Below are 25,547 nucleotides of genomic sequence, written 5' to 3'. Positions count from 1 at the left end.
CGCTAAGCCAGTTAGTTGTATGGCTGGACGGAAAAGTGCAATCATTACTCTAAATATAAAGACATAATAAATAAATACGAAGTAACTTTCAAATACGAAGTAAAATCATTCACTTGCTTCCCTGTTGACTCGATGAGGTACGAGTAAATGTCCGGGTAAGACACCTCTGGCCAAACGGAGCGTTGTTACACAAATTTGTTGCTGGGAGAATGAAAGAGACATGTTTTTATATTGACCAAATTAAATATGTTAATGTATCTTTCGCGCTCTATGGCAGGCAGGGTGGACAGATAATTACTCAATGTGTTTAATCTGAGTGATTTCATAAGTTATTTATGCCTGCCGGCTGTGTAAAAACGTTGCTTTGTTCCGCTATTTTGAATGGAAGGTCTAGTCTGATTTCCCCCAAAAGTGGGCGTGAACCTGTTCAGAGACATTCTATGACGTTGCGCCGGTTGTGCGTATGAGTCAGTCATGTGCAGTCTCAAGCGTGCCTCCGGTTTTTATGGCGATGAAAACTGACTCGTGTTTATATAAAGTCACGGCCACGCGCTAAACTTTCTTTCTTACATTTTTATATTATTATAAATAAAGGCAGAGTAGGCAGGTTTAAGTCTAAAAAAAGTCTAAAACACTTTTTTCCAAATTTGTTTAAACTGTCTTTATATACCAATACATAAGTAAAATGTAAGTACTCTGAAAAAGAGAGTATAAAAATTAGGGATGGGCACGAATATTCGAATTTTCGAATATTTGATCTGCAATAATAATTCGAATTTAAAAAATGCTATTCGAATGTTTGTTTTTAACTCTTTCACCGCCAGCATTTTTAAAAAAAGTTGCCAGCCAGCGCCAGCGTTTTTCATGATTTTCACCAAAGTTTAATGCCTTCCAGAAAATGTTCTTCTTCAGATATATAAACATACAATATACCAAATGAAAGAACAGACCCTCTGCTTTCAAACAAAAAAAACCCGTTTCATCCTACCTTCAGTAGTTCTTTTGTAATCAGCTTTTGAATATGGGTAGGTTTCTGCAAAAACATTTTGAGCAAAAAGCAGAGATAATTCCATTTTTGTGACGGACTTTTCATAGAGATCCCATTTAGAGCGATCTTTAAAACAGACACGGACATGCAGCAGCTTGCCATAGGGCAATACTTCCGATTTAAAAAGTTGCGGTAATAGCGGTATTGCGGAAAGACGGAAAATCTCGTCATTGGCGGGGAAGCGTTTTCTCTTAATTGACGAGATATCTCGTCAATGGCGGGGAAAGAGTTAATGTGCCACCGAAGGGTTACGACTTATTTAACGCTTTTTCACTTCATCAATACTGTCTTTAACAGACTTTAATGTAAAATATACATGTAAATTTATTTGTATATATGTATTTCTGATTATTTGGCAATTCAGATTGCAGACAAATTTAAGTATTTAGTTTTAACTCCGGGTTGTCCGTTTTGGCCACCGTCTCACGTGTTATTTAGACGTGCTTCCCCGTCACCCACATCAGCGCATCATCAGAGGTTTGTAAAGCTTCCTGCTATATAGTCTACTTTATTTTGTTAATAACGAGACAGACACAGAGAATGAAATGAAACGGAAAACATTTATTATATGTGGCTGCTCTTTCGAAAATGAACCGGATAACTGCACATGGCTGTTTAAAAGCAGACAATAATAGCCCATCTTTGTGTTGTTAAATTAAGCTTGTAACTTTGCACAGTCAGCAATAAGGCATCGAGCCAGCTTATGTTATTTGTAAAATAATGTTAAATTCAGATATTCTTGTTAAATCCGTCTGTTGTTTTTACCGTATAACCACCGCGGAGCAGAGTTTTCTCCGCAGCCCGGAATTATTGTAGTCAATAGAACAGGCTTTCACCGGAGCAGGTAGATTAAATTTGGTTGTCTTTCTTCACAAAAACATGTCAAACTAAACAGAGAAGATATTCATATGCCGACCGAGCAGTCTGTTATGTAGTCTATGTTTTTTTGTTCGCTCCGGGTTCTTCCTTGGTGCTTTGAGTCTGTTTACATGATGATACTAGCGTACTTTGTCAAGTCCTCAAACTTTAAACTTCACTTAGGTTTGGGTATTATATTTGGTATAATGTAATTTCTGTAAGATCAAACAGTACTGAATTCATACTAACGACCGACTTGAAACTATTTGACTCAGACTTCGCTCCCCGCGAGTTTTAACACCATTTTTCTGTGAGCTATTTTTTTAGAAGAAGAATTATAAAAATATATTTTTTTAACGATGTTTTCAACTTAAAAATACATACATACATATATACAGAATATAAGCTTAGCTTGTTGTGGATATTTCCTAATTATAAGCCTTCTGTGAAATTGTGACAAAATGAAAAATACAAAACACGTATGTCTTAATTAACATTATTTAAATAAACGAATATTCGTTCTTTATGAGATAATATATTTGAATATTAAATTACTGGAAAATGCCCATCTCTAATAAAAATCGAGTGTCTGTAGACCTCTCACGACTGTTTTAAACACAGCTAATTTTTCCATTCACTCCACCCCCTCTCTTCTGGGTTCCTTCTAAAGCCACAAGTTTTTTTATTACCATCAGTTACACTGTGATGAAGGTGAATTTCGTGGAAGATTCATAACATACGGTGTTTTACATGTAAGAGTTTTCATGATGAAAGCATTGTTGACTCTGATGAGGACTACACTCCGGAGACAATACCGCTACCGCACCATCAACACGGGGAAAAGCCACGCAATATTTACTCTCGTTTGTTTTCTTTGTTTATTCCTTTTTTTGCCTTCGCTGACTGCATATGCAGGTACTGTGAGTACTGAATGCTCTTTCTCTGCCGTACTTCTGCTGTTCCTAGAATGCCTCGTTGAAATCAATCGGTTGTGCGCATGTGTGGGCAGATCCCGTAGCAACAGGGGCGGGTGGGGCCATGGTCACGAGAGAGAGTGATAGTCGCGCAAGCCAATTATTTGTTTCGTCCCGAATGGAAATAATTAGCTGTGTTTAAAACAGTCATGAAAGTATTCAAAAGTATACTCTATATAATGACAGATTAAACTCTTTTAATCTGCAAGAGAAGAATAGAAAGAGAGGCACTTTTACTGCTTACATATTATTGTATAAAGTTAGTCTTTCTACACCTCTCACAATGTTAATAAATCCCTTTAAAGGGGGTCATCTTCACAAGTATTGCAGTAAAGGAACAGTAAAGTGCATTCAGCTTTGTTCATGTCAAAGAGAAAGCAAAGAAAGTTTGGAGTGGTTGGATTTATGAAATTAATATAAATATTCAATAAATCAAAGTTGTTTGTCACATGTATACAGTGTTGTTTTCGTCAACGATGACGATAACAAAATGATTTCGTTGACGCACCCTTTTTTATAGCTATAAGGTGACGAAAACTTGACTAAAACTATTGTTACGTTCGGTGCTATTCTGGGAGAGGTGTCTTTTCTCTTTGCTCTCTCTTCTCTCACTCTCACCTTACAGGTCCTGTGATTGGCCGAACGAACTGTCCATCATCGTTATTACGCGTCTTCGCGACGGCCAATCAGACGGTGGAGAACTTCTATAAAGACCCGGAAGTGTTTCTAGTCAAGAAGGCTTTTTGCTTTCACTTTGTTTTCTCACTTACGTTGCTTTGATTTCTTCCGTTGTTTGACTTGTGTTGCTGTATGTATGTATGTATGTATGTATTATGAATTATACGCCAGTTTGACTGCGTTTGACCATGTGACTCGCTGTTCGATTTATGCATTTTATAGTCTTATCTCGGCAGCAATATGATGGGATTAGTGCAGAACGTCACGTGACATACATCGTGCAACACACAGGTAAAATGGTATGTTTAAATACATTAGTTTAGTAGCGGGTGCTTCATTCTGTATTTTTCTGGTTTGTTAGTCAGTGTAGTCAGTGTTGTTTTACGCCGAAGATGTTATTTTTGTTTCTTTTTTTAGATCAGTTTCTAAAGTATTAGTTAGAGTGTTTTTTTTGTTTTCTTATTTTCTTTACTTTAAGCACCGCTGTTTTGTCCCGTCATTATTGTTGTCTTTTCTGTTGTATTACTTTGTGTATATACTTTGTAAATATGATTATGGGTGTTTTGGTGATGAGATTTCTCCTTTTGTAATACTTTGAATTTCTACTAAAAAGCAAAAGCATATTGCAAACTGATGTCTCTGCCTGTTTCTTCGCTCACTGCTTACTGCATAGTTAGAGAAATGTGTTAAAAGCCTGATTTCTATATAATAATCTATTAATTCTTTTAAGGTTGCGCCTCTGTTAACCTAGACAACATAGCCTTAAAAGAGGACGTAACACTATTAAGTTTATAAGTGACTAAAATGTGACTAAAATTAAAAAGCATTTTCGTCCAAAAGACTAAGAGTAAAACGGCTGCCAAAAACAACACTGCATGTATAGTCAGGGAGCTAAACTGCGACCATTTTGGTCGCATTTGCGACCTTTTGAAATGCCATTGTGACCCTAATTTTTAATGGGTCGCAAATGTATCACTGATTATTTTTGTACCTACCTTATGTTTTAGGCAATATGCTATGATTTACTATGAGCATTTATTAAAACAGAAATGTGTATTTTAGGAATACGTTTTTAAACGTGCTCTGAGCCTTCAACACTGAGCGTTCGCGTGCTTTCTGTTTCTCAATGAATTGGGTTGGTGCGACGCAAAGCAAGTGTCACATTGAGTGCGTTTACATGCACAGTCTTACGCCGAGTATGCTTAATAAACTGATAACACGTGGGGTCATGTAAACGCGTAAATTGGTTTTCTTTAATCGGGGAAAGCCCATAAACGGCGTAAGCAAAAACCGATCGGAACAGGTAGTTTTTTTGCCCATTACGCCGATTTTGCGTGGCATGTAAACACCTTAACCGGCTTTCTCACGGTTTTGTCCATGTGCGCATGTCTCCGCGTATGAAAGATAAACGTCACAAAGTAACGCATAAAAGTCTCCGCTCGACTAAAGCAGTTGGCAGAGAAACTGTTAAAATAGCAGCTCATGTTACATTTACAGGTTCTGCAGACACGAGAAGAGATACAACAGTACAGCTTAAGACAGATATGCCGTCGACTTTTTGAACGACTATTGTGTACTATAGGTGGTGACGTCACTGCCTGCGAGAAAACTGATAATTCTTCAAGTCCCATGTAAACGCAGTTGTCTGCATAGGCGGCTTATTGATTTGCATGTAAACGCATGAAAACAGTTTTCTATAATAAGCAGATTTTTGATAGTTATCCGCTTATGCTGTGCATGTAAACGTACTCATTGTATCCTTCCATGTGTCTGAACTTGAGCAGAGTTTTACCATTAGAGGTCTTTGCGGAATACCCGAGACCCGTGCGGTTCCGGGTTTATATTTTAAATGGTCAGTCGCGTCGGGGTCGGTCCTAGTTTAATTACTTCGAGTGCCAATGATTAATATTTTGTGTAAAACTCGAGTCAATCGGAGAACGGCCGCGAGCGCTACCGCGCTAAAGCTCGAGGGCAGTTTCTGCGTGCCTCCGGTTTCTATAGCGATCACAACTGTCTCTTGTTATGACCACGCGCTGCATTTTCTTTCTCCCATTTTTTTATAATCTTATTATTAATAAACCATATATTTTCTAAAAAGTTTGCACAGATATGGTAGAAAAAAAGCAATGCTAAGCATTGCACTGAACGAGCACAGCTCAAGCTGACTCAAGATATAAGTAAGTAAGTAAAGTCACCTGGACTGCAAGTAAATCTGAAATAATGAGTGAATTAAGCTTTTTAATCGGTAAGAGAGACATAGAAAGATAGAGCAGAAGCAGCAAAAGTGCCTATCTAATAGAAATTATAACCATCATAACACCAGTCACATTTATAATCTATAGACCTGCACTGTCTATTAATATACATAGTAGAGGTTGACCGATATGGCTTTTTCTCTGGCCGATGCCGATATTTAGAAATCAGGGCAGCCGATGGACGATATGTTTGGCCGATTTTCTATATGTACATAATAATCTAAATGTTCTCATCATTAGCAGATATTTTAAATGTAAAAATGTCACTATTTAAGTCAAAGTATTTAAAAAAATTATGACTGGTCTTTCTGAAGAGTTTTACAACCTCCTCTGCAGTCTGCACCATGCATTTATCAGACACAGATATTACCTGACACTCTGCTGTCATCTATGATCAGTTTTTTACCATGGCTTTTATTGCTTTGTAGGATAAAATCCTTATTTGGTAGACCTGATAAATTATTTATTCATCATAAAGTTAACATAGTAAATGTCTATGTCTTTTAGGCCCTGTTTATATTAGAGCATTTGCGTTTTAAACCGGCATTTTAAAATGAAAGCGATCCTCGTTTATATTGGCATTTTAAAAAGAATCTTCATCCACAATATACATGACCATAAACGCATGAAGCATGACCAATCACGTAACTGGGCATGCGCATAAAAGTGTAAAATAACTTATTACTCTAATAGTAGCTTACCTTTGCGCATTTATGCAGCCTAGGGGTGTGCAATATTGACAAAAATTCATACCTGGGTCCGTTGCTGGCAACTACAACAGACACTAATTTTGAACCTATAAAAATGTGTTTGGGAAAATCTTATACTGTTCTAGCTCCCCCCTTAAACATATTAATATGATTAATAGGTTAATTTTGATTTTATAACTAAACAGAAAGGTCGTTATGATTTAAAAAGAAAGCATTCAAGGGAACAGTACTAAACGAACTTGAAGCAAAAATAAATTTCAGCAAATGCAAACTTCAATCAAACATAGTAAGAGATGAAGTATAGCTTTAGCCTACAGAAATGCTTATTGCATTAATTTCTAAAGTGTGCGAGGTCCGTGCACGTCCTCCGCTAGCAACACAGACATAGCTAAAAGCGCAAGCGGCTTAACGAGCATTAAATATTAATGATGTTGAGTTTATTGTTTTTATTAATTTATATTCACAAAACTTATCAACAAAACATTGATTAAAATTAAGAGACAAATTATCTGAAACGAAATTCATTTTAAAGTAGAAAACAAAACTTAAATTAAACTCGAAAATAATGTCTGACCCACAATTCTCCCTTCATATTGGCCTTTACAATGCCCTCTATGTAGGGTTGGGTACCGTTCACATTTTTACCGGTACCGTTTCCGATACAGGTACCTGGAATTCGATACCGGTACCCAGCGGTAGGGTTGTAACGGTCTCCCGGTAGTGGGGTATACCTTGATATTAACTTTTACGATTATCATACCGTAAACATTTGCTTATACACGGTTTGGGGGACAAAATAAAGCAGATCTCACCTGCGCTACTACGCACATGCAACTTTATTCGACGTGACTGCTAGACTCCACACGTTTATGTACAGTAGAGAAAATGTCAGAGACTACAAACTCTATCCCTCACCAGAAAAAAAGTTAAAATCTACAGTATGGGAATACTTTGGGTATACGAAAAATGAATGTGGGGTTGTCCTTGAAGATGGATATCCAGTTTGCAAGAAATGTGGACGAAGAGTGGCTGCAAAAAGAGGCACTAAAGCCCATTTAAGTGATTTATATTACAGATCAATTTAAGTTGATTATACTTGGGCCATATAATAAAAACTATACATTTCACTCACTATATGACGATGTCGAAAAAAGTTTGATATAATAAACCAAATGTTCAACCCAAACCCCCTATCTGTTTTTTATTAATTTAAGGGTCATTGTAGCTAATGATAATAATAATAATAATAATAATAATAATAATAATAATAATAATGTGTTTAATACCGGCAAACCGCGAAACTGTGATAGTTTCTGAGACGATTATCATACCTTGGAAATCTCATACCGTTACAACCCTACCCAGCGGTACCTTTTTCGGTACTTTACTCTGACTTAAGTGACTTTCGGTGGACATAATAAGCCCAAACCTCTCATTTTCAACATTTTGTTATTTATTTCAAAATGTTTAATAATACACACAATCTTTACTAAAAAAAATCCCTATAACATCCAGGGCATGTCTTACATATAAATAAATAAATAAAATTTAAAATAAATAAAATAAAAAGTAAGACAAATGATCAATGAACACAAACATCATAAAAGCAACATAAAAGTAAACTTTTATGTAGAAAACAATACTAGCAGTTGTTTTTTTAGAAAAATCAGCATGTCAACTTTCTCAGGTAAAAGCCATGCCAGAGCGAGTGTTCTCTACAGCAAGGGACACAGTGAGGATGTAGAAGAGGACTGGACACAGATACTTTTTGCCAAGCTGGCCAGCATTGGCATTTGGTCCGCATGTGATTGAATGTGTTTGAACAGTCACACGGACCGCCTTCTCTCCGTCCATTTATCTAATCTGTGTTTCAGCTATATACATTCAACCGTAGCGGGCCGCCACGCCTAAAACATCCCCGCCACACCTGCGGTTGTGTATAGAAGGGATACAGCAAACGAAATCTCGCCGGATGATCACTGTTTTATCCTAATCCTTCACCCAAACCCAACTCTAAACACAAAATTTCACAGGATTGTAGGATGTATTTGTATCTCACTTAGCCAGAGCCGCTGTTTTCATCCTAAAAATCCTACCTCCAAATCTAATTCTAAACTTTTCAGCATTTTCTGTATCCCTTCTAGACAAAACCCACAGCGGCAGCTTGCAAAATAAATAAAGCTACCGAAATGTCCGCCCTGCCAGACTGGCTGTTTTAAAGAAATACATTTCTGGATTTGCGTTGTTCACTCATTTATAATAAATAAATCTCCTAAAATATCATCATTTCCCCCATGGGTTTAGTTTCATGCACAAATAGATTTAAATCAACAGATGATGATTAGGCTACGTCTCTGTTTTGAGAAATAATAATAAAATAAATAAGCCTACACGAAATATGTTATAATTATCAGATTGACAATTAAAAAATAATTTGAGTTGCTGTTCTTTTTTTGTGACGCGCTGTTAAACCAAAGCAGCAGAAAGCACGTCATGTTTTAATGATTTTAAATAAGCACAAGGTTTTCTCCTTATGGCAATAAATTAAGAGTAATTTAAGTTGCAAGGTCATCACACGTATGCTTTTCACATGCGCATATACACGGACGCAGCGCTGGGCTGCGAGAAAAGACATGATTAAACTTTGTTTTTTGGACATTCATTTGGAATCACTGTACTCATATTATCAACTTATCAGGCCATTAGTTATTCAGAATATAGGCTATAAACGCAGCACGTCTTCTGTGCTTTAGATCGACCCTCACAAAGTTTCACATTAAATGATAAGTGGTTTGTTCAAAAACAAAAGACTAAACACTGAATACTACTTAAATGCGACTGCAAGACATTAATAGTCGAATCTGTTTGGAAGGAAACTTACATTATTCCCGTGGAAGAGATGGATGTTGGTAATAAAAACTTGAGGCAGACGGTGAGACGGTTTCATCTGTTTTCAGACAGCGGGATCAGGGTACGCGCGGGTGAACCGCATCATTTTTGATGTAACGGATGTAATAATATTAACGTGTCATTTGCGTTGTAGATGCAGGTCGGGACTCAATAAGCAAGAGTAGGCTGCAGGTCTAACATCCAAGACCAAAATTCGACTCGATTCCGATAGGTAGCAGTTTTTAAATGGCTTATTTGTGTTTAAGCTCTGTCTAAAGAACGTTAAAGGTTTATATTTAGCGGCGCGATTTGCGGTGTGACCGGGTCGGGCTCTTTATGTCAAACAGGCCGGGTGTGGAATGCTGGAATAAATTGCTGCTGATGTCGGGTCAGGTTTTCGTGTCAATCTCAGCGGTGCGGATTATCAAACAGGACTGTGCGTGACTTCGCAACAGCTCTGTAACGCTAAACATGAGCACGAACTTGCACACTACATTAAAACAATGAAAAATCCGTATGAAGCTATAAAACTTACGTATTTTTTAAGAAAATACAGTTTAGATCAAACATAGAAAAGCAGTATGCTATAAATATAAGGAAACGTAAATGACAGCATGAAATGATAAAAAAATACATGTTAGTTTACTGTAACCTATATTCTACATAAAAAAAGTACATTTATAATCATCATGGGCGCCCCCTGCCGCCACAGCTGGAAAAAATCCTAGAGGAAACACTGGGTACTGAGCACAAAGTTTTACGTCATTTCTGACTTTTAGCATGAACACACAGTCTTTAGGCTTTCATTGATAAAACTAAAAGCGGCTGATCTCCGCAGTTTCATTTTGCAAGCGCATGAAAGTTGCGCGATCTTATTTCATTAATTGCGCTGAAAAATGCTAGAAAGCTCCAACATATTCATGTACAAAACACTGTGCAGCATGTTTACTTAAAACAAAAGCAGCGCCATTAGTTCGCGTCTATTTAAACAGTCATTATACCAGCTCGCGTTAAAACGAAAGCATAGGGACTTCCCCACAGTCTCCACGGACTGGAGCCCGACCGATAAAGGATTTTGAAGGCCGATACCGATACAAATGTTTGTTGGTTTTAAAAACCGATAAGCCGATATATCGGCCGATAATTTGTGTTTTTTTTTTTCAGAAACGCGCAACAAAACATTAACAGATTTCCCTACCCGATTGCTGCTACAGCCACAACTATTACTTCTTTTATTATTATTGACCGTAATAATCACAAAAATTAATGATGACATTATTACTATCATCATCATTTATATTAAACAAGATAAAGGTCATTCCTAAATGTTTGTCTGCGTGTGTAATAATTAGTCCCTATATTGCCTCCCCGAATATAAGACGACCCCCCATTTTCCAAATGTATTTTTGGGTTTTCACCAGAAAATAATTTTATTTTAATTTTTTATTATCTCTCTCTCTGTCTCTGCATCTCACGCATTCACCTCTCTCTCTCTCTCTCTCTCTGCCTCTCTCGCGCACGCACCTCTCTCTCTCTCTCTCAGCAAGTTTTAGTTAACCGTAAATGTGCGGCGTTTTAATTCAGTTAAACACAGATTTTATGTTGCTGCTCTAATTTTAAATGCATATTAGAAGGGAGAGCTGTTTTTTTCTTAATGGGTTGCTTTTCAGACACTATTTCAGATGAATTCCGTTGTGCTTCCCCCCCGTGAATTTTTCTATATCGCGAATATAAGACGACCCCCTATTTTTTGTACCTATTTTGATATTCTGGTATACTACAATGTCAGCTTGCTTATCCCTTGACCTGCACTTTTTAAATTCTTTCCATCAAGCTACATCAAACCATTTTCAATCATCAGTTGCTGCCTGCCTTCTAAAACCTACTATTTAGCGATCTAAATCCATTATGTGACTCGTTAATGCTGCGGCTGAATGACAGTCTGCAGCGCACACTTGGCGTCAGTGAATTTCACACACGTATAAAAGAAAAGCGAACTTTTATGCAAAAGCTACGTTTGATACCTTTTCTCTATGTCTAAATGTTCACTCCCCGCAAGTCTAACTTTCATTTTACAATGCAGGGACTGTAACCAGAGATATGCTAGTTATAAATACAGTAATCATTACTTTATTTAGGCAGAATAAGTTCGTTGTGGTTTCCAAGCTCGTTAACGTTAGCGGTCTTCCACTGATACTGGCATTAGCAGGTCTATGACGAGACATAATTTAGCAAAGAATAACGTCACACTGCAAATTGTAAAACATACATTTTTAATATAACAGGCTAAGGAGAGATGATACGTCTCATTGCTTTAACTGTCACGCTACTAAAGAAATACTTCAGTAGCATTGTCAAAAGTTAAAAGGACAGTCAGTCAACGTAACATTACTAAGTAATTCCGCTTCACTCTCAGCTTATTTAACAGCAGCAAAACTGGACATGATAGTCACAAATTTTGTCATGCTTATTTGAGTTAAGAGAACCGATTGGGGTGTTATTTTAATTGTTATTCAAGCAATGTATGTCTCGTGACCAACTCACCATCAACTAAACCGCTGTCGTCTCTGCCCTGGTCTGGCTGAAATCAGCAGGTTGCAGGATGTGTGACGCGTAACACTCGAGTGTTGCCTACAGGGTAGTTGTAAAGTGCCCTCTTGTGGACAAACTAAACAATGGCAACACTCATGACATGGTTGAAGGCTGTTTCGTCCGTGTTTCTTTATTTATTTTTTTAATATTCGTTTATCGGCCATTATGATTGCCTATATGAATAGTTTAGAAAATGCCTAAAATCGGCCGATAATATCGGCCTGCCGATATATCGGTCGGGCTCTACCACGGACCACCACTCAAAGTAATCAGGACAGAAGCGGTCGAAAGTGGACAAAAGAGACAGACTGGTGTTGATAAATACCACGTGTAGACAGAATTTGTCTCTCTCGTCCACTTGTGATCTGATCGATGAAAAGGCATCTTAATAAGCCCTCTTGTGCTTTTAAATACACATTGTGTAAGTGCTTCCTCAGGTTGGATGTATTCTGCCTGCCTTGCACTTACTGTTACAAATATTGCAGGTAGCATTGTCTGCATCATCCTTTGTGAAATGTAACCACATGTTAGATCGCTTTCTGTTAGCCAGTAAGCAAGTTGCAAAGGAATGTCACCAAGTTCTCTCTCTCTCTCTCTCTCTCTCTCTCTCTCTCTCTCTCTCTCTCTCTCTCTCTCTCAGGTACCGAAATTGAGCACCGATTGATTTTATGTGAATCGATGCTGGGTAGTACCAACGCAATTCGGTCGGTGCCTATAAAAGTACAGAGTTTGGTGCCCATCCCTACCTCTATGGCGTTTAAAATTACAGTCTATCTTTCGTAATAAGCTAACTAAATTTAAACAAAACATAAACACATTACAACAATATTCAAATCCAACAATACTCAAACATAAATATAAAACAGACATTATCTATAAGGATACATGTTAAAACAATCCGATATAGCGTTTATAATAGCTGGTTGGTAGATGTTTACTATTTTTGGCAAAACCTCCGTTGCAAACCTCCACTTACCTGAATAGAATAATGTTTACTTTGAAAATGATGCGATGTCACGTTAACATCAGCTGTTCGTTTACATAAGACTCCGTCTACGTTCATTTACACTCAGCGCAACGTCTGAGTTCTCAAACTAAAACAGGGTCTGCAGCTTTTGCGAACGAATCCGTTTATGAGGGTCGAAAACGGTGATGTAGTGTTGATAAAAGGCGTAAACGTAGCAAAAGTAACGCGTTTTAAAGGATAAATGCATTAATGTAAACATAGCCTTAGTTTAGACTGTTATTTAGGGCAAATCTTTCTAAACACACTTACATTCTCATTTCTGAGGCGCTATAAGTGACTGATTATGCTGACAGTGACGTCTTGTGAGTTTAGTGTTGGGACAGATCTGTTGTTTCAACCGTTCATTCAAACGAATCCGTTCAAAGGAGTCAGTTCACGAATCGGACGCGTGGTGTTGTAATCCAGGCTGAGCAGCGCAAAACTGTAAACAAAGTGTTACTGTAACACATTTCCTCGGTGGATATGATTTGGTCTTCCGACCTTTCGCCATCGAGTCAGTTTTGTTTTGAGTAATAAAAGCAGGGAGACAGTTTAAAGACAGAACGTGTGCGCGCGGGTCTGCTCTCTCTATCACGCAAACAAAGATCATCATCACTCATTAATCACATGAAATGAGCCTAATCTTTGCACGGACAGTGCACCGCGAGATATAAGCCCGTCGCGCTGTTGTACTGGCTGCTTAATTCGCACGATCCTGCCATTGTTTACTAAAGCTGTTTGTGAACAAGCCACGGCTGCACACACAAGGGAGCGATCTGCTTGCAGCAAGAGGCAGCGTCACGAGTTCTGCAACAGCGCTTAGGTGCCCGGCCCGCAGATGCTCCTGCATATTAATCGGCCTAATTTTGCAGCTAAATCGGCCAAAGACGATTTTTTTAAATATGCCAAAAATCTGCCAATTAATCGGCCGGCCAATAAATCGGTCGACCTCTAATACATAGTATTGTATATATTTAGTTTGAATATTAAGGGATCATGTAATTGCTTCATATATCAGTGCAAAAACAGTAAGTGTTTTTGTGGTGCTTTGACAAACAGTGCCAGCTTTGTTCAAAGAAAGTTTGGGGTAGTTAGATTAACAAACTATAATGTGAAATTAATATTAATGTTAAATAAATCAAAGTATTGTGTTGTGTCACACATTATTAGTTCTTTGTCACATGTATAGTAGACCATTTTTTGTCTGTGGGTAATGATTGCCCTTTTCACAGGCTACCACCACAAGTAAATTTCAAAATTTGTGCGACCAAATCATGGTTAACTGAAAAAGTTAGTAGCGCAAGTACCACCAGTGGAAAAGGTTAGTGTAGTTCCCTGGTAGCATAGTTTTTTTTTGCCTGAATTAGATTTAATTATATCTTTAGAATATGCATTACCTGTTTATTTCATTAAATATCTAAATGATAAAAATAAAAGCAAAATATAGCTGCAAGCAGCAATTGCGGGGCCAAGCACCTTCAGCGCAATGAGCACCCAAAGCACAGCAAACACCACACGACGCAGAAAATGTGCAAAACGCAGTAAGCACGCAATACAGTGCCCGAACCCGAAGCAAAGCAAACACAGAGCAGAATCACTGCAGTGCGGAGCGACAACAGCAAAGATGGCAAAAATATAACACGTGTGGAAAACCAGACAGGTAGAGAAGAACTTGTTAAAGTGAACACAAAAGGAAATCTCAATAAGTCATAGTAAGAGCTGGAATTCAAACCCATGACCTCAGGTTCCCAAAGCATGGCACTTACTGCATGCACCACTGAGTAAACGATTAAACCACTGAGTTGGTGTGTCCAAGCTATTGAAAAGAGCTTTAGAGCTATAAGCATTGACATCCAGCAATTACAGAAAGTGCAGAAATGACAACTGAAATACAATGTATAGTATGAGAATCACAAAACTTAAGTGAGAAAAAGTTAAGTCAAAAAACCACTGCACATGGGATTTGAACTCATGACCTCAGGTTCCCAAACATGGCACTTAATGCATGCGCCACTGGGTAAACCTGGAGTGACTAAGCTGTGGAAAAAAGGTTTCAGAGCTGCAAGCTTATATGCCAAATCACTGAAATGACACAACAAAGCAAAAATAAACAGAAATACAAAGTATAAGGCAATCAGATAACTTAAACGGCAGTGAATTTGTGAAGAACATTTGGTACAATAATAAACAACATGGGCAAATTTTGTCAGATTCGTTTTAATATGACAAAGGGACAGCGTCACTGGCACGGTCCGCTTTACAGAGGTATTTCTCAAAAATTTGACAGGCAGCTGAAAAATCTGTTCAGTCACGTCTGTGCGGATTGCTCCAAACATTATACGAGCAGAAACTGGCATAAAATAAACTAAATTTGTAAAAGGAGTAGCGAAAAAATCATTTACCATATGCCTTACAATAACACATAAACAGAATGATGGAGAATGACAAATGAGGCATCGTTGCAATTGGCATAAACCAGTGAATCCAGTTTCACCAAAAAAAAAATATATTAGACAAAGTATTTAGAAGTTATAAGCAGTTCTATAAGAACTGTTATAGTTCATAACCCCTAGGTGGCGCTGTACTCTGATTTCCCAGGTACCTTCAGGACATCATGCCGAAGCTCCCTATCGATTTGTGCGCGGATATGTCCAATAGTTCAAAAGATATAACAATTTATGACAAATTTCAAAATGACGGACAGGCGGTTCGGTCAAACCCGACATAATACATATTGACAGATTTGGCATGAACCAAGAAATCCGTAGACACAAAGATCATAATTTTCTGACAAACAGTTCAGTAGTTATTGGCAAAAATAGCTATTTTCCATATCTAATAACCCATAGGTGGCGCTGTCACCGAATTTGGCATGGACCCCAGTTCATGGTCGACATGACGTGTACCAAATTTAATTTCAATTGATCAAAGAATGACTGAGACACAGCCTCAGAACTATTTTTGTGTCAACCTCATTAAGTTTGCGCATTTATTACTTTTTAACAAAGATAAATATCAAAATTCTGTTCAGTCATTTCTGTGCGGCTCACACCAAAGATCACCTGTTCCAAAACTCATAACAATTGCACCAAATTTGAAGGAGGAGTAGCGAAAAAACAAAATACGGTACATTTCAAAATGGCCGCTACTGTAATGGGTGGAGTCTTACGGTAAGGTATGAAAAACAATAAGCATGAGGAGACCAATCACGTGTACTAAGTCGAATTTTCATAGATCAAGCAGATCAGCAGTTATAACCATTTGAACATTTAATTTTTGCACTGCTGGTGGCGCTATAGAGTTAGTGCTAGAGACCCCATTTTTGGTCACATGACTTTTTAGGACCACCACTTCAACTGTGCCAAATCTCATCATTTTCCTATTTACGGTTCATAGGGCTGCCATGTTGGCTAAACCCTTCAGAAACTGAATACCAAACACTAATACTGAAATAACAAAATAACATGCACAACAATATTAACAACTTTTATTAGCAACAACTAGCAGTTTATAAAAAAGATAAATACAAAAGGTCAAACAGAATTAACCAGTTGTCGGTTAAAAAAATTATCTCTAAATTAGGCTATTATAGACAGTGGACTAAACGTGACTACAGTTAGCCATCTCATTCCAATTTCCAGGATATTTTTGTGTGAAGTGAACAAATCCCTCACACTCAATATTTCGTAACTCGCCTGTTTGTACTTATAAACTGATAAAAACATTTGGCGCAAGGTCACGGCATTTGGGTTCTGGCGCAAGGTCACGCCGTTTGGTTTTGTGCACTCACATTGCATCAAGCTAAAATTTAATCAAAGCAACAGTCTCAGACTTGAAGAAAATTGCTGAACATTTAAACCTATTTTCTGCACATTCCGCCATATTTTAATGAAATAAAGAAAGTCCTCCTTCTGTTAACTTATATTTCTGCATATTCCAGCATATAAAATAAAAATATTTTTGTAAAATCCAGCAATGAAATAATTAAAACGAAAGTCCTGGTTGTATTCCAAATTATTAACATTCACGTCTTTTAAAGGGATAGTTCGGCCAAAAACGATACTAAACCCATGATTTACTCACCCCCAAGCTGTCCGAGTTGCATATGTCCATCGTTTTTCAGACAAACACATTTTCGGATATTTTAGAAAATATTTTAGATCTTTCTGTTCATTAAATGTAATGTTACGGGGTCCAGCAATAGTCCACGACCTTCAAGTCCAAAAAAGTGCGTCCATCCTTCACAAATTAAATCCAAACGGCTCCAGGATGATAAACAAATGTCTTCTGTGGGTAATCCGTGCGGTGTTGTTGTAGAAATATCCATATTTAAAATGTTATTAACGTTATAAACTACCTTCCGGTAGCGCCGCCATTTTGGAGTGATACGCATTCAGGATGAGAGCTTACGCAGCGTACAGAGTTTCTCTGCTGCTGCTCTGTGCCCCCGCCCTCCGAATTTGTCATACGTCACTAAGAAAAGTGCGTACACTACGCTAATACTCTCTCCTGAGTCTAAGATGGCGGCGCTACCGGAAGGTAGTTTATAACGTTAATAACATTTTAAATATGGATATTTCTACAACAACACTGCACGGATTACCCACAGAAGACCTTTGTTTATCATCCTGGAGCCATTTGGATTTAATTTGTGAAGGATGGACGCACTTTTTTGGACTTGAAGGTCGTGGACTATTGCTGGACCCCGTAACATTACATTTAATGAACAGAAAGATCTAAAATATTTTCTAAAATATCCGAAAATGTGTTTGTCTGAAAAACGATGGACATATGCAACTCGGACAGCTTGGGGGTGAGTAAATCATGGGTTTAATATCGTTTTTGGCCGAACTATCCCTTTAACAGTAAAGTGCAGATTAAGTTTTGTTTTTGTAAATCATTAGACATTTTTACCACTTAATTAGGTTTGGCTTTGTAGAAAGCCTTTCCTTAAAGTGAATTTCGTTTTGTATAAATTGTGTCTTAATTTTAATAAATGTTTTATCAACCAATTGCATGTATTTAATAAATTAAAAGCAAATATAGACAATATAATAACCGTGACATGGAGGCGCCGGCACGGCGCGTTCGCTTGCATTGCATTGTTAACTAGAACGCACGGACCTCATCATAAATGAATGAAACTCATACATTAGCATTAAATATATTTGCTGCATTCTTTCTAAAACAGACAAGGGCTTTCTCGCGGCTCGCATCAGCAAAGCATTGCATCGTCCATGTTGCACTTAACAGAAGTTGACACTTGTCTTTTTGAAAAATGAAAAAGTAATAATAATTATACAAAAGAGTTGTTCTAGTCGTTACTAGAAGGCACAGAGTGAGTTAGACCTGCCTTGGCGGTACGTCTTTTATGCATTCTGAAGGTACCTGTTTTATCGTGTTGCAGTCTATTAGGCAACATTCCGCACAAGTTGGGTTTAGATTTGGAAATACATTACATCTACATTTCAGTGCTAACTGATAAGGTGATGATGATCATCATCTTTCTTTATTATTTTTAGCACTACCTCAAACTTAAGCGGCGTCTGTCATTTTCTTAAATAAGCCGCGGCAATGTTTCAAATGAGCTTCTAATAAGACAAACGCCTTTATTTTCCACGCGATCACCTTACCAAAACCATTTTGAAACTAAGGAGTAATTTGTCCTCCGATTACATACAAGCAGCATACAAGCTCCGCGGCGACGCGTTTGCGGGAATGATGTTTCGGATAAGCCGGAGGCAGAGCAGCAGAGAGATGACAGAGTTGCGAAATGCAGGCGCAGCTCGAAATGGCTGTTATTTCAAACAGCGTAACTTGTTTTAAACTAATCAGTTAATGGCTCGGTGGTCGGTGAAGAAAATTTCATTGTTTTTTTTTAATGCCGGTATGGCGGTATAGAAACTGATACCTTTGCTATTTTTAGATCCCGCGGTATACCATATTACCGTATTACCGCCCAAGCCTATTTCTCATTACCGTGCAGCCCTAGTGAGAGCACAACACAGCTAATTACAAAAATCGCTAAAATTACAGCAAAAGACTTAAAGTTGCTTATTAATGTTAATGTTATTTATTGTTTGCTAGTCGAGTGTTCCCTTTGCAAAGCAGATTGAGTTTGTTTGCAACATGCTGTATTTGTTTGTTTAAATATGCCACAAAATTTACTCCATACAGATCGGCTGCCAAACCCTCCTTCACATAGTGGTGATGCATGATCTCCGTTTCCCCTTATCTGTTATTTTTGACAAGGTATTTGTTCCAGAGTTCAGTATAGCCACTAGCCAGACCATTAATCAAACATAGACCGGAAGTTAAGTTCAGACACATAACCATGACAACGCACATGTGTCTGATGAAACCGTCTATTAAAACTATGATTAATTTCCTAGAGAAGAAGGCATACGTACACATTCAAAACATAATAATTTTAGTTCATGTGGCAATTAAAAAAATTATTTGTCACCTGATACATTAAAAAAATATCAGGGTTTCCCGCAGCACTTTTCAGTTCGGGCGGTCCGTCTAAGCCCTACCGCCACTTCTTCCACCCTGGGGCTGTTTTGGGGATTTTCGCCTGGATTTGGCCTGCCCAGTTTCGGGGGCTTCCCATGCCCACGTGCGGAGGTTTACGTGCAGATGTTTGGTGTCATTTTGCAGGAAACCCTTTGAAATTACATAAAACACTGTTGAAAGTGCTAAACATGGTTGTGTGTGATGTCAGTCCTCTAATAAACACAAAAATAAATAGGCGCTTTTTGATGTTTTTTTTCTAAAGTTTTTATTTAAAAGTGTATAACTCTGGCCCTGAGTGCCTCAGCTCCCTGCAGACAGTTTTGTTTGATTCCAGCAATTGCCAGCTTACAGAGGAAAAAAGATTTTTTTCTCTATCATAATCTATGCAAAAGTTATTTTACTCCAACTGATGGGAGGAATAATACGCTTATGGAGTTAAATTTCTGCCAAAAAACATTTGAAGTGCTCCCATAACCAGATACTAGAGCCCGACCGATATATCGGCAGGCCGATATTATCGGCCGATATTAGGCATTTTTCAAACTATCGGTATCGGCGTTCATAATGGCCGATAAATGAATATTTTAAATTTTTTGTAAACGGGCTTACCAGCCTTTAAGCATGTCATAAGTGTTGCCATTAAATAGTTTGTCCACCAGAGGGCATTACTCATGCTCTCCCTGTTGGCACCTCTCGTGTACAACACGTCACACATTCTGAAACCCGCTGATACAGCCAGACCCGGTCAGAGAGAACAGCGGTTTGGTTCACGGTGAGTTGGTCACGAGACATACATTGCTTGAATAACAATTAAAAGAACATCCTAATCAGGTCTCTTAACTCAAATAAGCATGACAAAATGTGTGACTATCATGTCCAGTTTTGCTGCTGTTAAATTAGCTGAGAGTGAAGCGGAATTACCTAGTAATGTTACGTTGTTACAGTGTAGTTGAATGACTGTCCTTTTAACTTTTGACAATGTGACTGATGTATTTCTTTAATAGTGTGACAGTTAAAGCAATAAGACGTATCATCTCTCCTTAGCCTGTTATATTGAAAATGTATGTTTTACAATTTGCAGTGTGACGTTATCCTTTGCTAAATGATGTCTCGTCATAGACCTGCTAATGCCACTATCAGTGGAAGACCGCTAACGTTAACGAGCTTGAAAACCACAACGAACTTATTCCGCCTAAATAAAGTAATGATTACTGTATTTATAACTAGCATATCTCTGGTTACAGTCCCTGCATTGTAAAATGAAAGTTAGACTTGAGGGGAGTGAACATTTAGACATAGAGAAAAAGTATCAAACGTAGCTTGTGCATAAAAGTTCGCTTTTCTTTTACACGTGTGTGAAATCCACTGACGCCAAGTGTGCGTTGCAGACTGTCATTCAACCGCAGCATTAACGAGTCACATAATGGTTTTAGATCGCTAAATAGTAGGTTTAAGAAGGCAGACAGCAACTGATGATTGAAAATGGTTTAATGTAGCTTGAAGGAACGAATTTAAAAAGTGCATGTAAAGGGATAAGCAAGCTGACATTGTAGTATACCGGAATATAAGACGAGTTTTTTTTTATTAACTTAAACTTGCCGAGAGAGAGAGAGAGAGGGAGGGGGAGAGTTGAGCGCGCGAGGCGCAGAGAGAGAGAGAGAGAGAGGTGCGCGCGCCCGAGACGCAGAGAGAGAGAGAGGTGCGCGCGCCCAAGACGCAGAGAGAGAGAGGTGAATGCGTGAGATGCAGAGAGAGAGAGAGTGAGAGAGAGTGAGAGAGAGGTGAATGCATGAGATGCAGAGAGAGAAAGAGAGAGGGATAATAAAAAAATAAAATAAAAGTATTTTCTGGTAAAAACCCCAAAATACGATTGGAAAAGTGGGGGGGTCGTCTTATATTCGGGTATATATGGTAATTATAGCGTAGCTTATAAGGCAATATAGGGACTAATTATTACACACGCACACAAACATTTAGGAGTGACCTTTATCTTGTTTAATGATAATATAAATGATGATGATAGTAATAATGTCATCATTATTTTTTGTAATTATTACTGTCAATAATAATAATAATAATAATAATAATAATAATAATAATAATAATGCTGGTAGAAGTAATAGTTGTGGCTGTAGCAGCAATCTGTTAGGGAAATCTGTTAATGTTTTGTTGCACGTTTCTGAAAAAAAATTATCGGCCGATATATCGGCTTATCGGTTTTTAAAACCAACAAACATTTGTATCGGTATCGGCCTTCAAAATCCTTTATCGGTCGGGCTCTACCAGATACAGTGGAATACATGCAATTGCTTTATATCATTTTAAAGAAAACCCTTTGAAGTTACATAAAAAGCTGCTGTTTGTGACAAATAGTGTTATTTATGTTGTTTTTCATATGAGGAAACACCTAATTTTCTTTTTATATGTTGTAAATACTGCCTCTGATAGTGTATAACTCTGGTTCTGGGTGCTCTAGCAGACTGCAGACAGTTCTGGTTGTTACCAGCAGCAGACAGTAAACACCCAAAAAAAGAATGATCTCTTTAGCATGTCGCATTCAAAAGTTATTTTCATTTTACTGAAGTGTCCGAAAATACATTTTTCATATAAATATGAATTTTTTGTTTTGGACATATAATAAATAACAAGGGATTATTCATGCACACAACCTAAGAAAATGCTGTGAATGGACTCATTTTTTAGAGTAGGACCTAAGAGAAAAGATGGTGTATCATTTGTGGCTATATGTGCTATCTGAGGCAGTCCACACTCAATTTTCCCATATGTTTACAAAAGACGATTTTTTACCTTATTATTCATTCAACTATTGTTGGATATGTGTTGATAATAGAACAAAAATAACGCTGTAGCCTTATTCCTGAGAATGAGAGCTTTCATTTGATATAAGACTTGCCCATGTTTGTCATACTTGAAAAATATGAAATATGTGAATATTAAATCATATACAAAATTATGGGGGGGGTGATAGTGTAAATTAAGTGTAAATAACTTTCTTACAGTAAAAGATTTCTCAAATTGATGCATATCTGGAGAAAGTAGAGAGTCTAAGCTTTCAAACAGTATCTCATATGTGTTACTGGGGTACATGATGGACCATTAAAGATTAAAAGAATATTTAATTTGAGTCAAAATACGAAATTTTGTACCCGGGACTGGGTCCTCAGGGTTTAAGAGGTTAACTAGGTTGTTCAAAAAACAAAAACAAAAATTGCTGCAAAAAAAGCCGTCAAGTGCATCTCGGAGAATAGTGCGGACACACTTCATACTGCGAGCGGGCACGTCCGCCACACGGCCAACATGATAAAGACGTGGTCCGTCATGGCTGGAGGCTAGCCAGTTAATAAAACACGTGTCTGTGAGAACTGTAAGTGGACTTATGTTTTGGGTTTATTTAAGCCTGTTATTGTATTAGTCTAGTTCTTGCAAATTTAAAGTAAGTTAGCTGGTGATTTTGTTGTTTGAGCAACCTGCTAGCTAGGTTGCACGTGCCTGTTGAATAGATATAATTGTTGAGTGCTTTTGCTGACTAGGGCTGCAACAACGAATCGATTAAATCGATAAAAATTGATTACTAAAATCATCACGCTGTCACTCTCCTGCTGCTCTTTACTGCGCACTAAAGCTCAAGCCGAGCAAGAAGACGCACGTGCACGTGGTTTCCCGGACAGAGATTAGACTAGTCCTAGACTAAAAATTTTTTAAGAGCTGTCCAAACTGAAAACAACCTGTACTGACATATCTTAAAACACATAAGTACTCTTTGTTTTGCCTGAAAATGCACACAAGTAATGTTTTTATTATGGCATGTTTGTTAAAACTAGTTATATTTCCTAATTAAACTAAGGCCTAGTCCTGGTTTAAACTAATCCCTGTCCGGGAAACCATCCCTTGAAGTACTAATATGCACTATTTGGGAACAAAGGTGTACCCTTTTGAAAGGGTACTGTCCAGTGACAACTTTTGTACCTTTATTTCTGAGAGTGTACTCATATACTCATTAATTAATCATTAACGCGTTAAAATAATTCAACGTAATGAAATGCAGTCAGACCACCAGGAGCCCCGCCCGAGTTTGATCCGCGAGCAGGAGGTTTTTAATGCTGTACAGACATGGAGTGTGGCTCTTTCACGTACGCATGCAGGTGCGCACGCACGCGCGCGCGCACACACACACACACACACACACACACAAACACAAACACACACAAACACACACACACACAAACAACCAAGAGACACGTCACGCACACATATTCTTTTGAATGCGGAGCTTTGTCATACAGTGCATCATGACGCACGCGCCTCTTGGTGGTTCATGGTGCGTGCGTGAAATAAAAACATGCGGTGTAGCGAAGGCTTTACGGTTACTTAACCGTGACATTTTAAAGCGTGGTTAATAGTGAAACCGGTTAATTGCTGCATCCCTAGAATGTACTAACAGATTAACAAGAATTCGGAGCCATTGATTTACAGACTGCCAAGAAACACCAAAATTAAATTGAGCATTCATTTCAACTAGGGATGTTTACAATTAATCGATAAAAATTAACGATTGTCGATAAAGCAAGCACGTGTGTCCGGCGCCTGCGCAAAGCACATACACAGCTGGTGAAAAAATTAAACAAGCACGAAGTTAAACTAGCCATGATCACAACGATGCTTGATGCCAAACACTCACTTGGGCTTTATAACATCATTCGAGACAAGGCTGGCTGGTAACGCAATGAAATGGCATCCGCAGTGGATCTGAGAGGTTCCGATGCCGAAAATCTAAACACAGTTACTGAAAGCAAAGACCCTTTTCAGGGAAGCCTGCAAGATTAGCATAGCAACGCTGCTAACACTGCTTTACACAGGGAAGGAGACCAGAAGCCGTTTTTAATAAACAGATTAAAATGTAAAACTTACATTCTGTCAAGAAACTGTTAAATGTAAACTGTAACTGACTGTCGTTACACTCTGAACGCCCACAACATATATCATTGATCGTCATCATTACTGGCTGAGGCGCTACATGCTAAACGGATTTTCTAATGGAAGGTTGAAGTCTTCATAATAAGCATCTTTGCTGAAAGTACGCCGCAGGTCTAAGCTGAGGTGACGACGGGAAAAATGCCCTTTGTGTGCTTCTTGGATATAATTACAACAAGTGATGTATCAACGACTCAGAAAGCAAGGTGAACAACTAGAAAAATAACACTTGATGATAATGAAAACTTATTTTGTCATGGACGCACGGACTTTCATCCGACTGTGCGGAGTGCCCGTTATGAGGCGGAGTTTACTGTGTCTATTAGTCATTATATTTCATTACGAGATTCAATTGATGATTTATATCAAAACACCAACTACATTGACTCATTTTACAATCCCACTAGCATGTTATTTAGACAAAATAAAAACTTTTATTTCGCGTGAGGAATCTGGCATTTTTACGCACACTTTTATGTCATTGGCTATGTGTCACTGCTGTAATGGCTTATTGCACTATTACTGTTAACGATTATTCGATTGATTGATCGTTAATTTAAATGATCATCGAATATGGGAAATTGCATATTTTGACATCCCTAATTCCAACGTAGAATTAGACTGTAGTGAAGTAATGTTTTTCCCAATACAAACAACCTAATAAAGCACAGATGCTTGGAAAATGTAACAAATGTAACGAAGTAGTGTCCACCTCTGCTATCAAGTCTAACTAAATTCTATTTAAGCTGATAATAGTCAGTTTTACTGCCATTTTCGCAGCAGCCGCTATGCAATCCAGCCATTTTGTTGCTCATTTGTCACTCAGCAGGGCGAGTTCCGGCGTGGTCACATGGAAAAGTGACGTCAATGCATACCCTCTATTGCCTAGATTGTCAGTGAACTACAGCTCTGTGTAGTAAATGCTGCTCCTCACCTGAAAGCAGGTGATGGTGATTTACTACTAGGGAGTCAGCTTTACTGACAAGATGCACATGACAATCCCTTCCAATATATCACCCAGCCCTATTG

At 38.0% G+C, this 25,547-nt stretch overlaps 1 protein-coding gene across 1 annotated transcript in view; it reads right to left on the bottom strand.

Moving 5' to 3' along the window:
* tmem161b (transmembrane protein 161B) overlaps positions 1 to 25,547 on the bottom strand; it is a 45,964-nt gene that overhangs the window by 19,192 nt on the left and 1,225 nt on the right. The window lies entirely within an intron of this gene.

Source organism: Misgurnus anguillicaudatus, chromosome 22 (genome assembly GCF_027580225.2).
Source record: "Misgurnus anguillicaudatus chromosome 22, ASM2758022v2, whole genome shotgun sequence".
In the NCBI taxonomy this organism is placed as follows: domain Eukaryota; kingdom Metazoa; phylum Chordata; class Actinopteri; order Cypriniformes; family Cobitidae; genus Misgurnus; species Misgurnus anguillicaudatus.
This window is presented reverse-complemented; position numbering and strand designations above follow the sequence as displayed.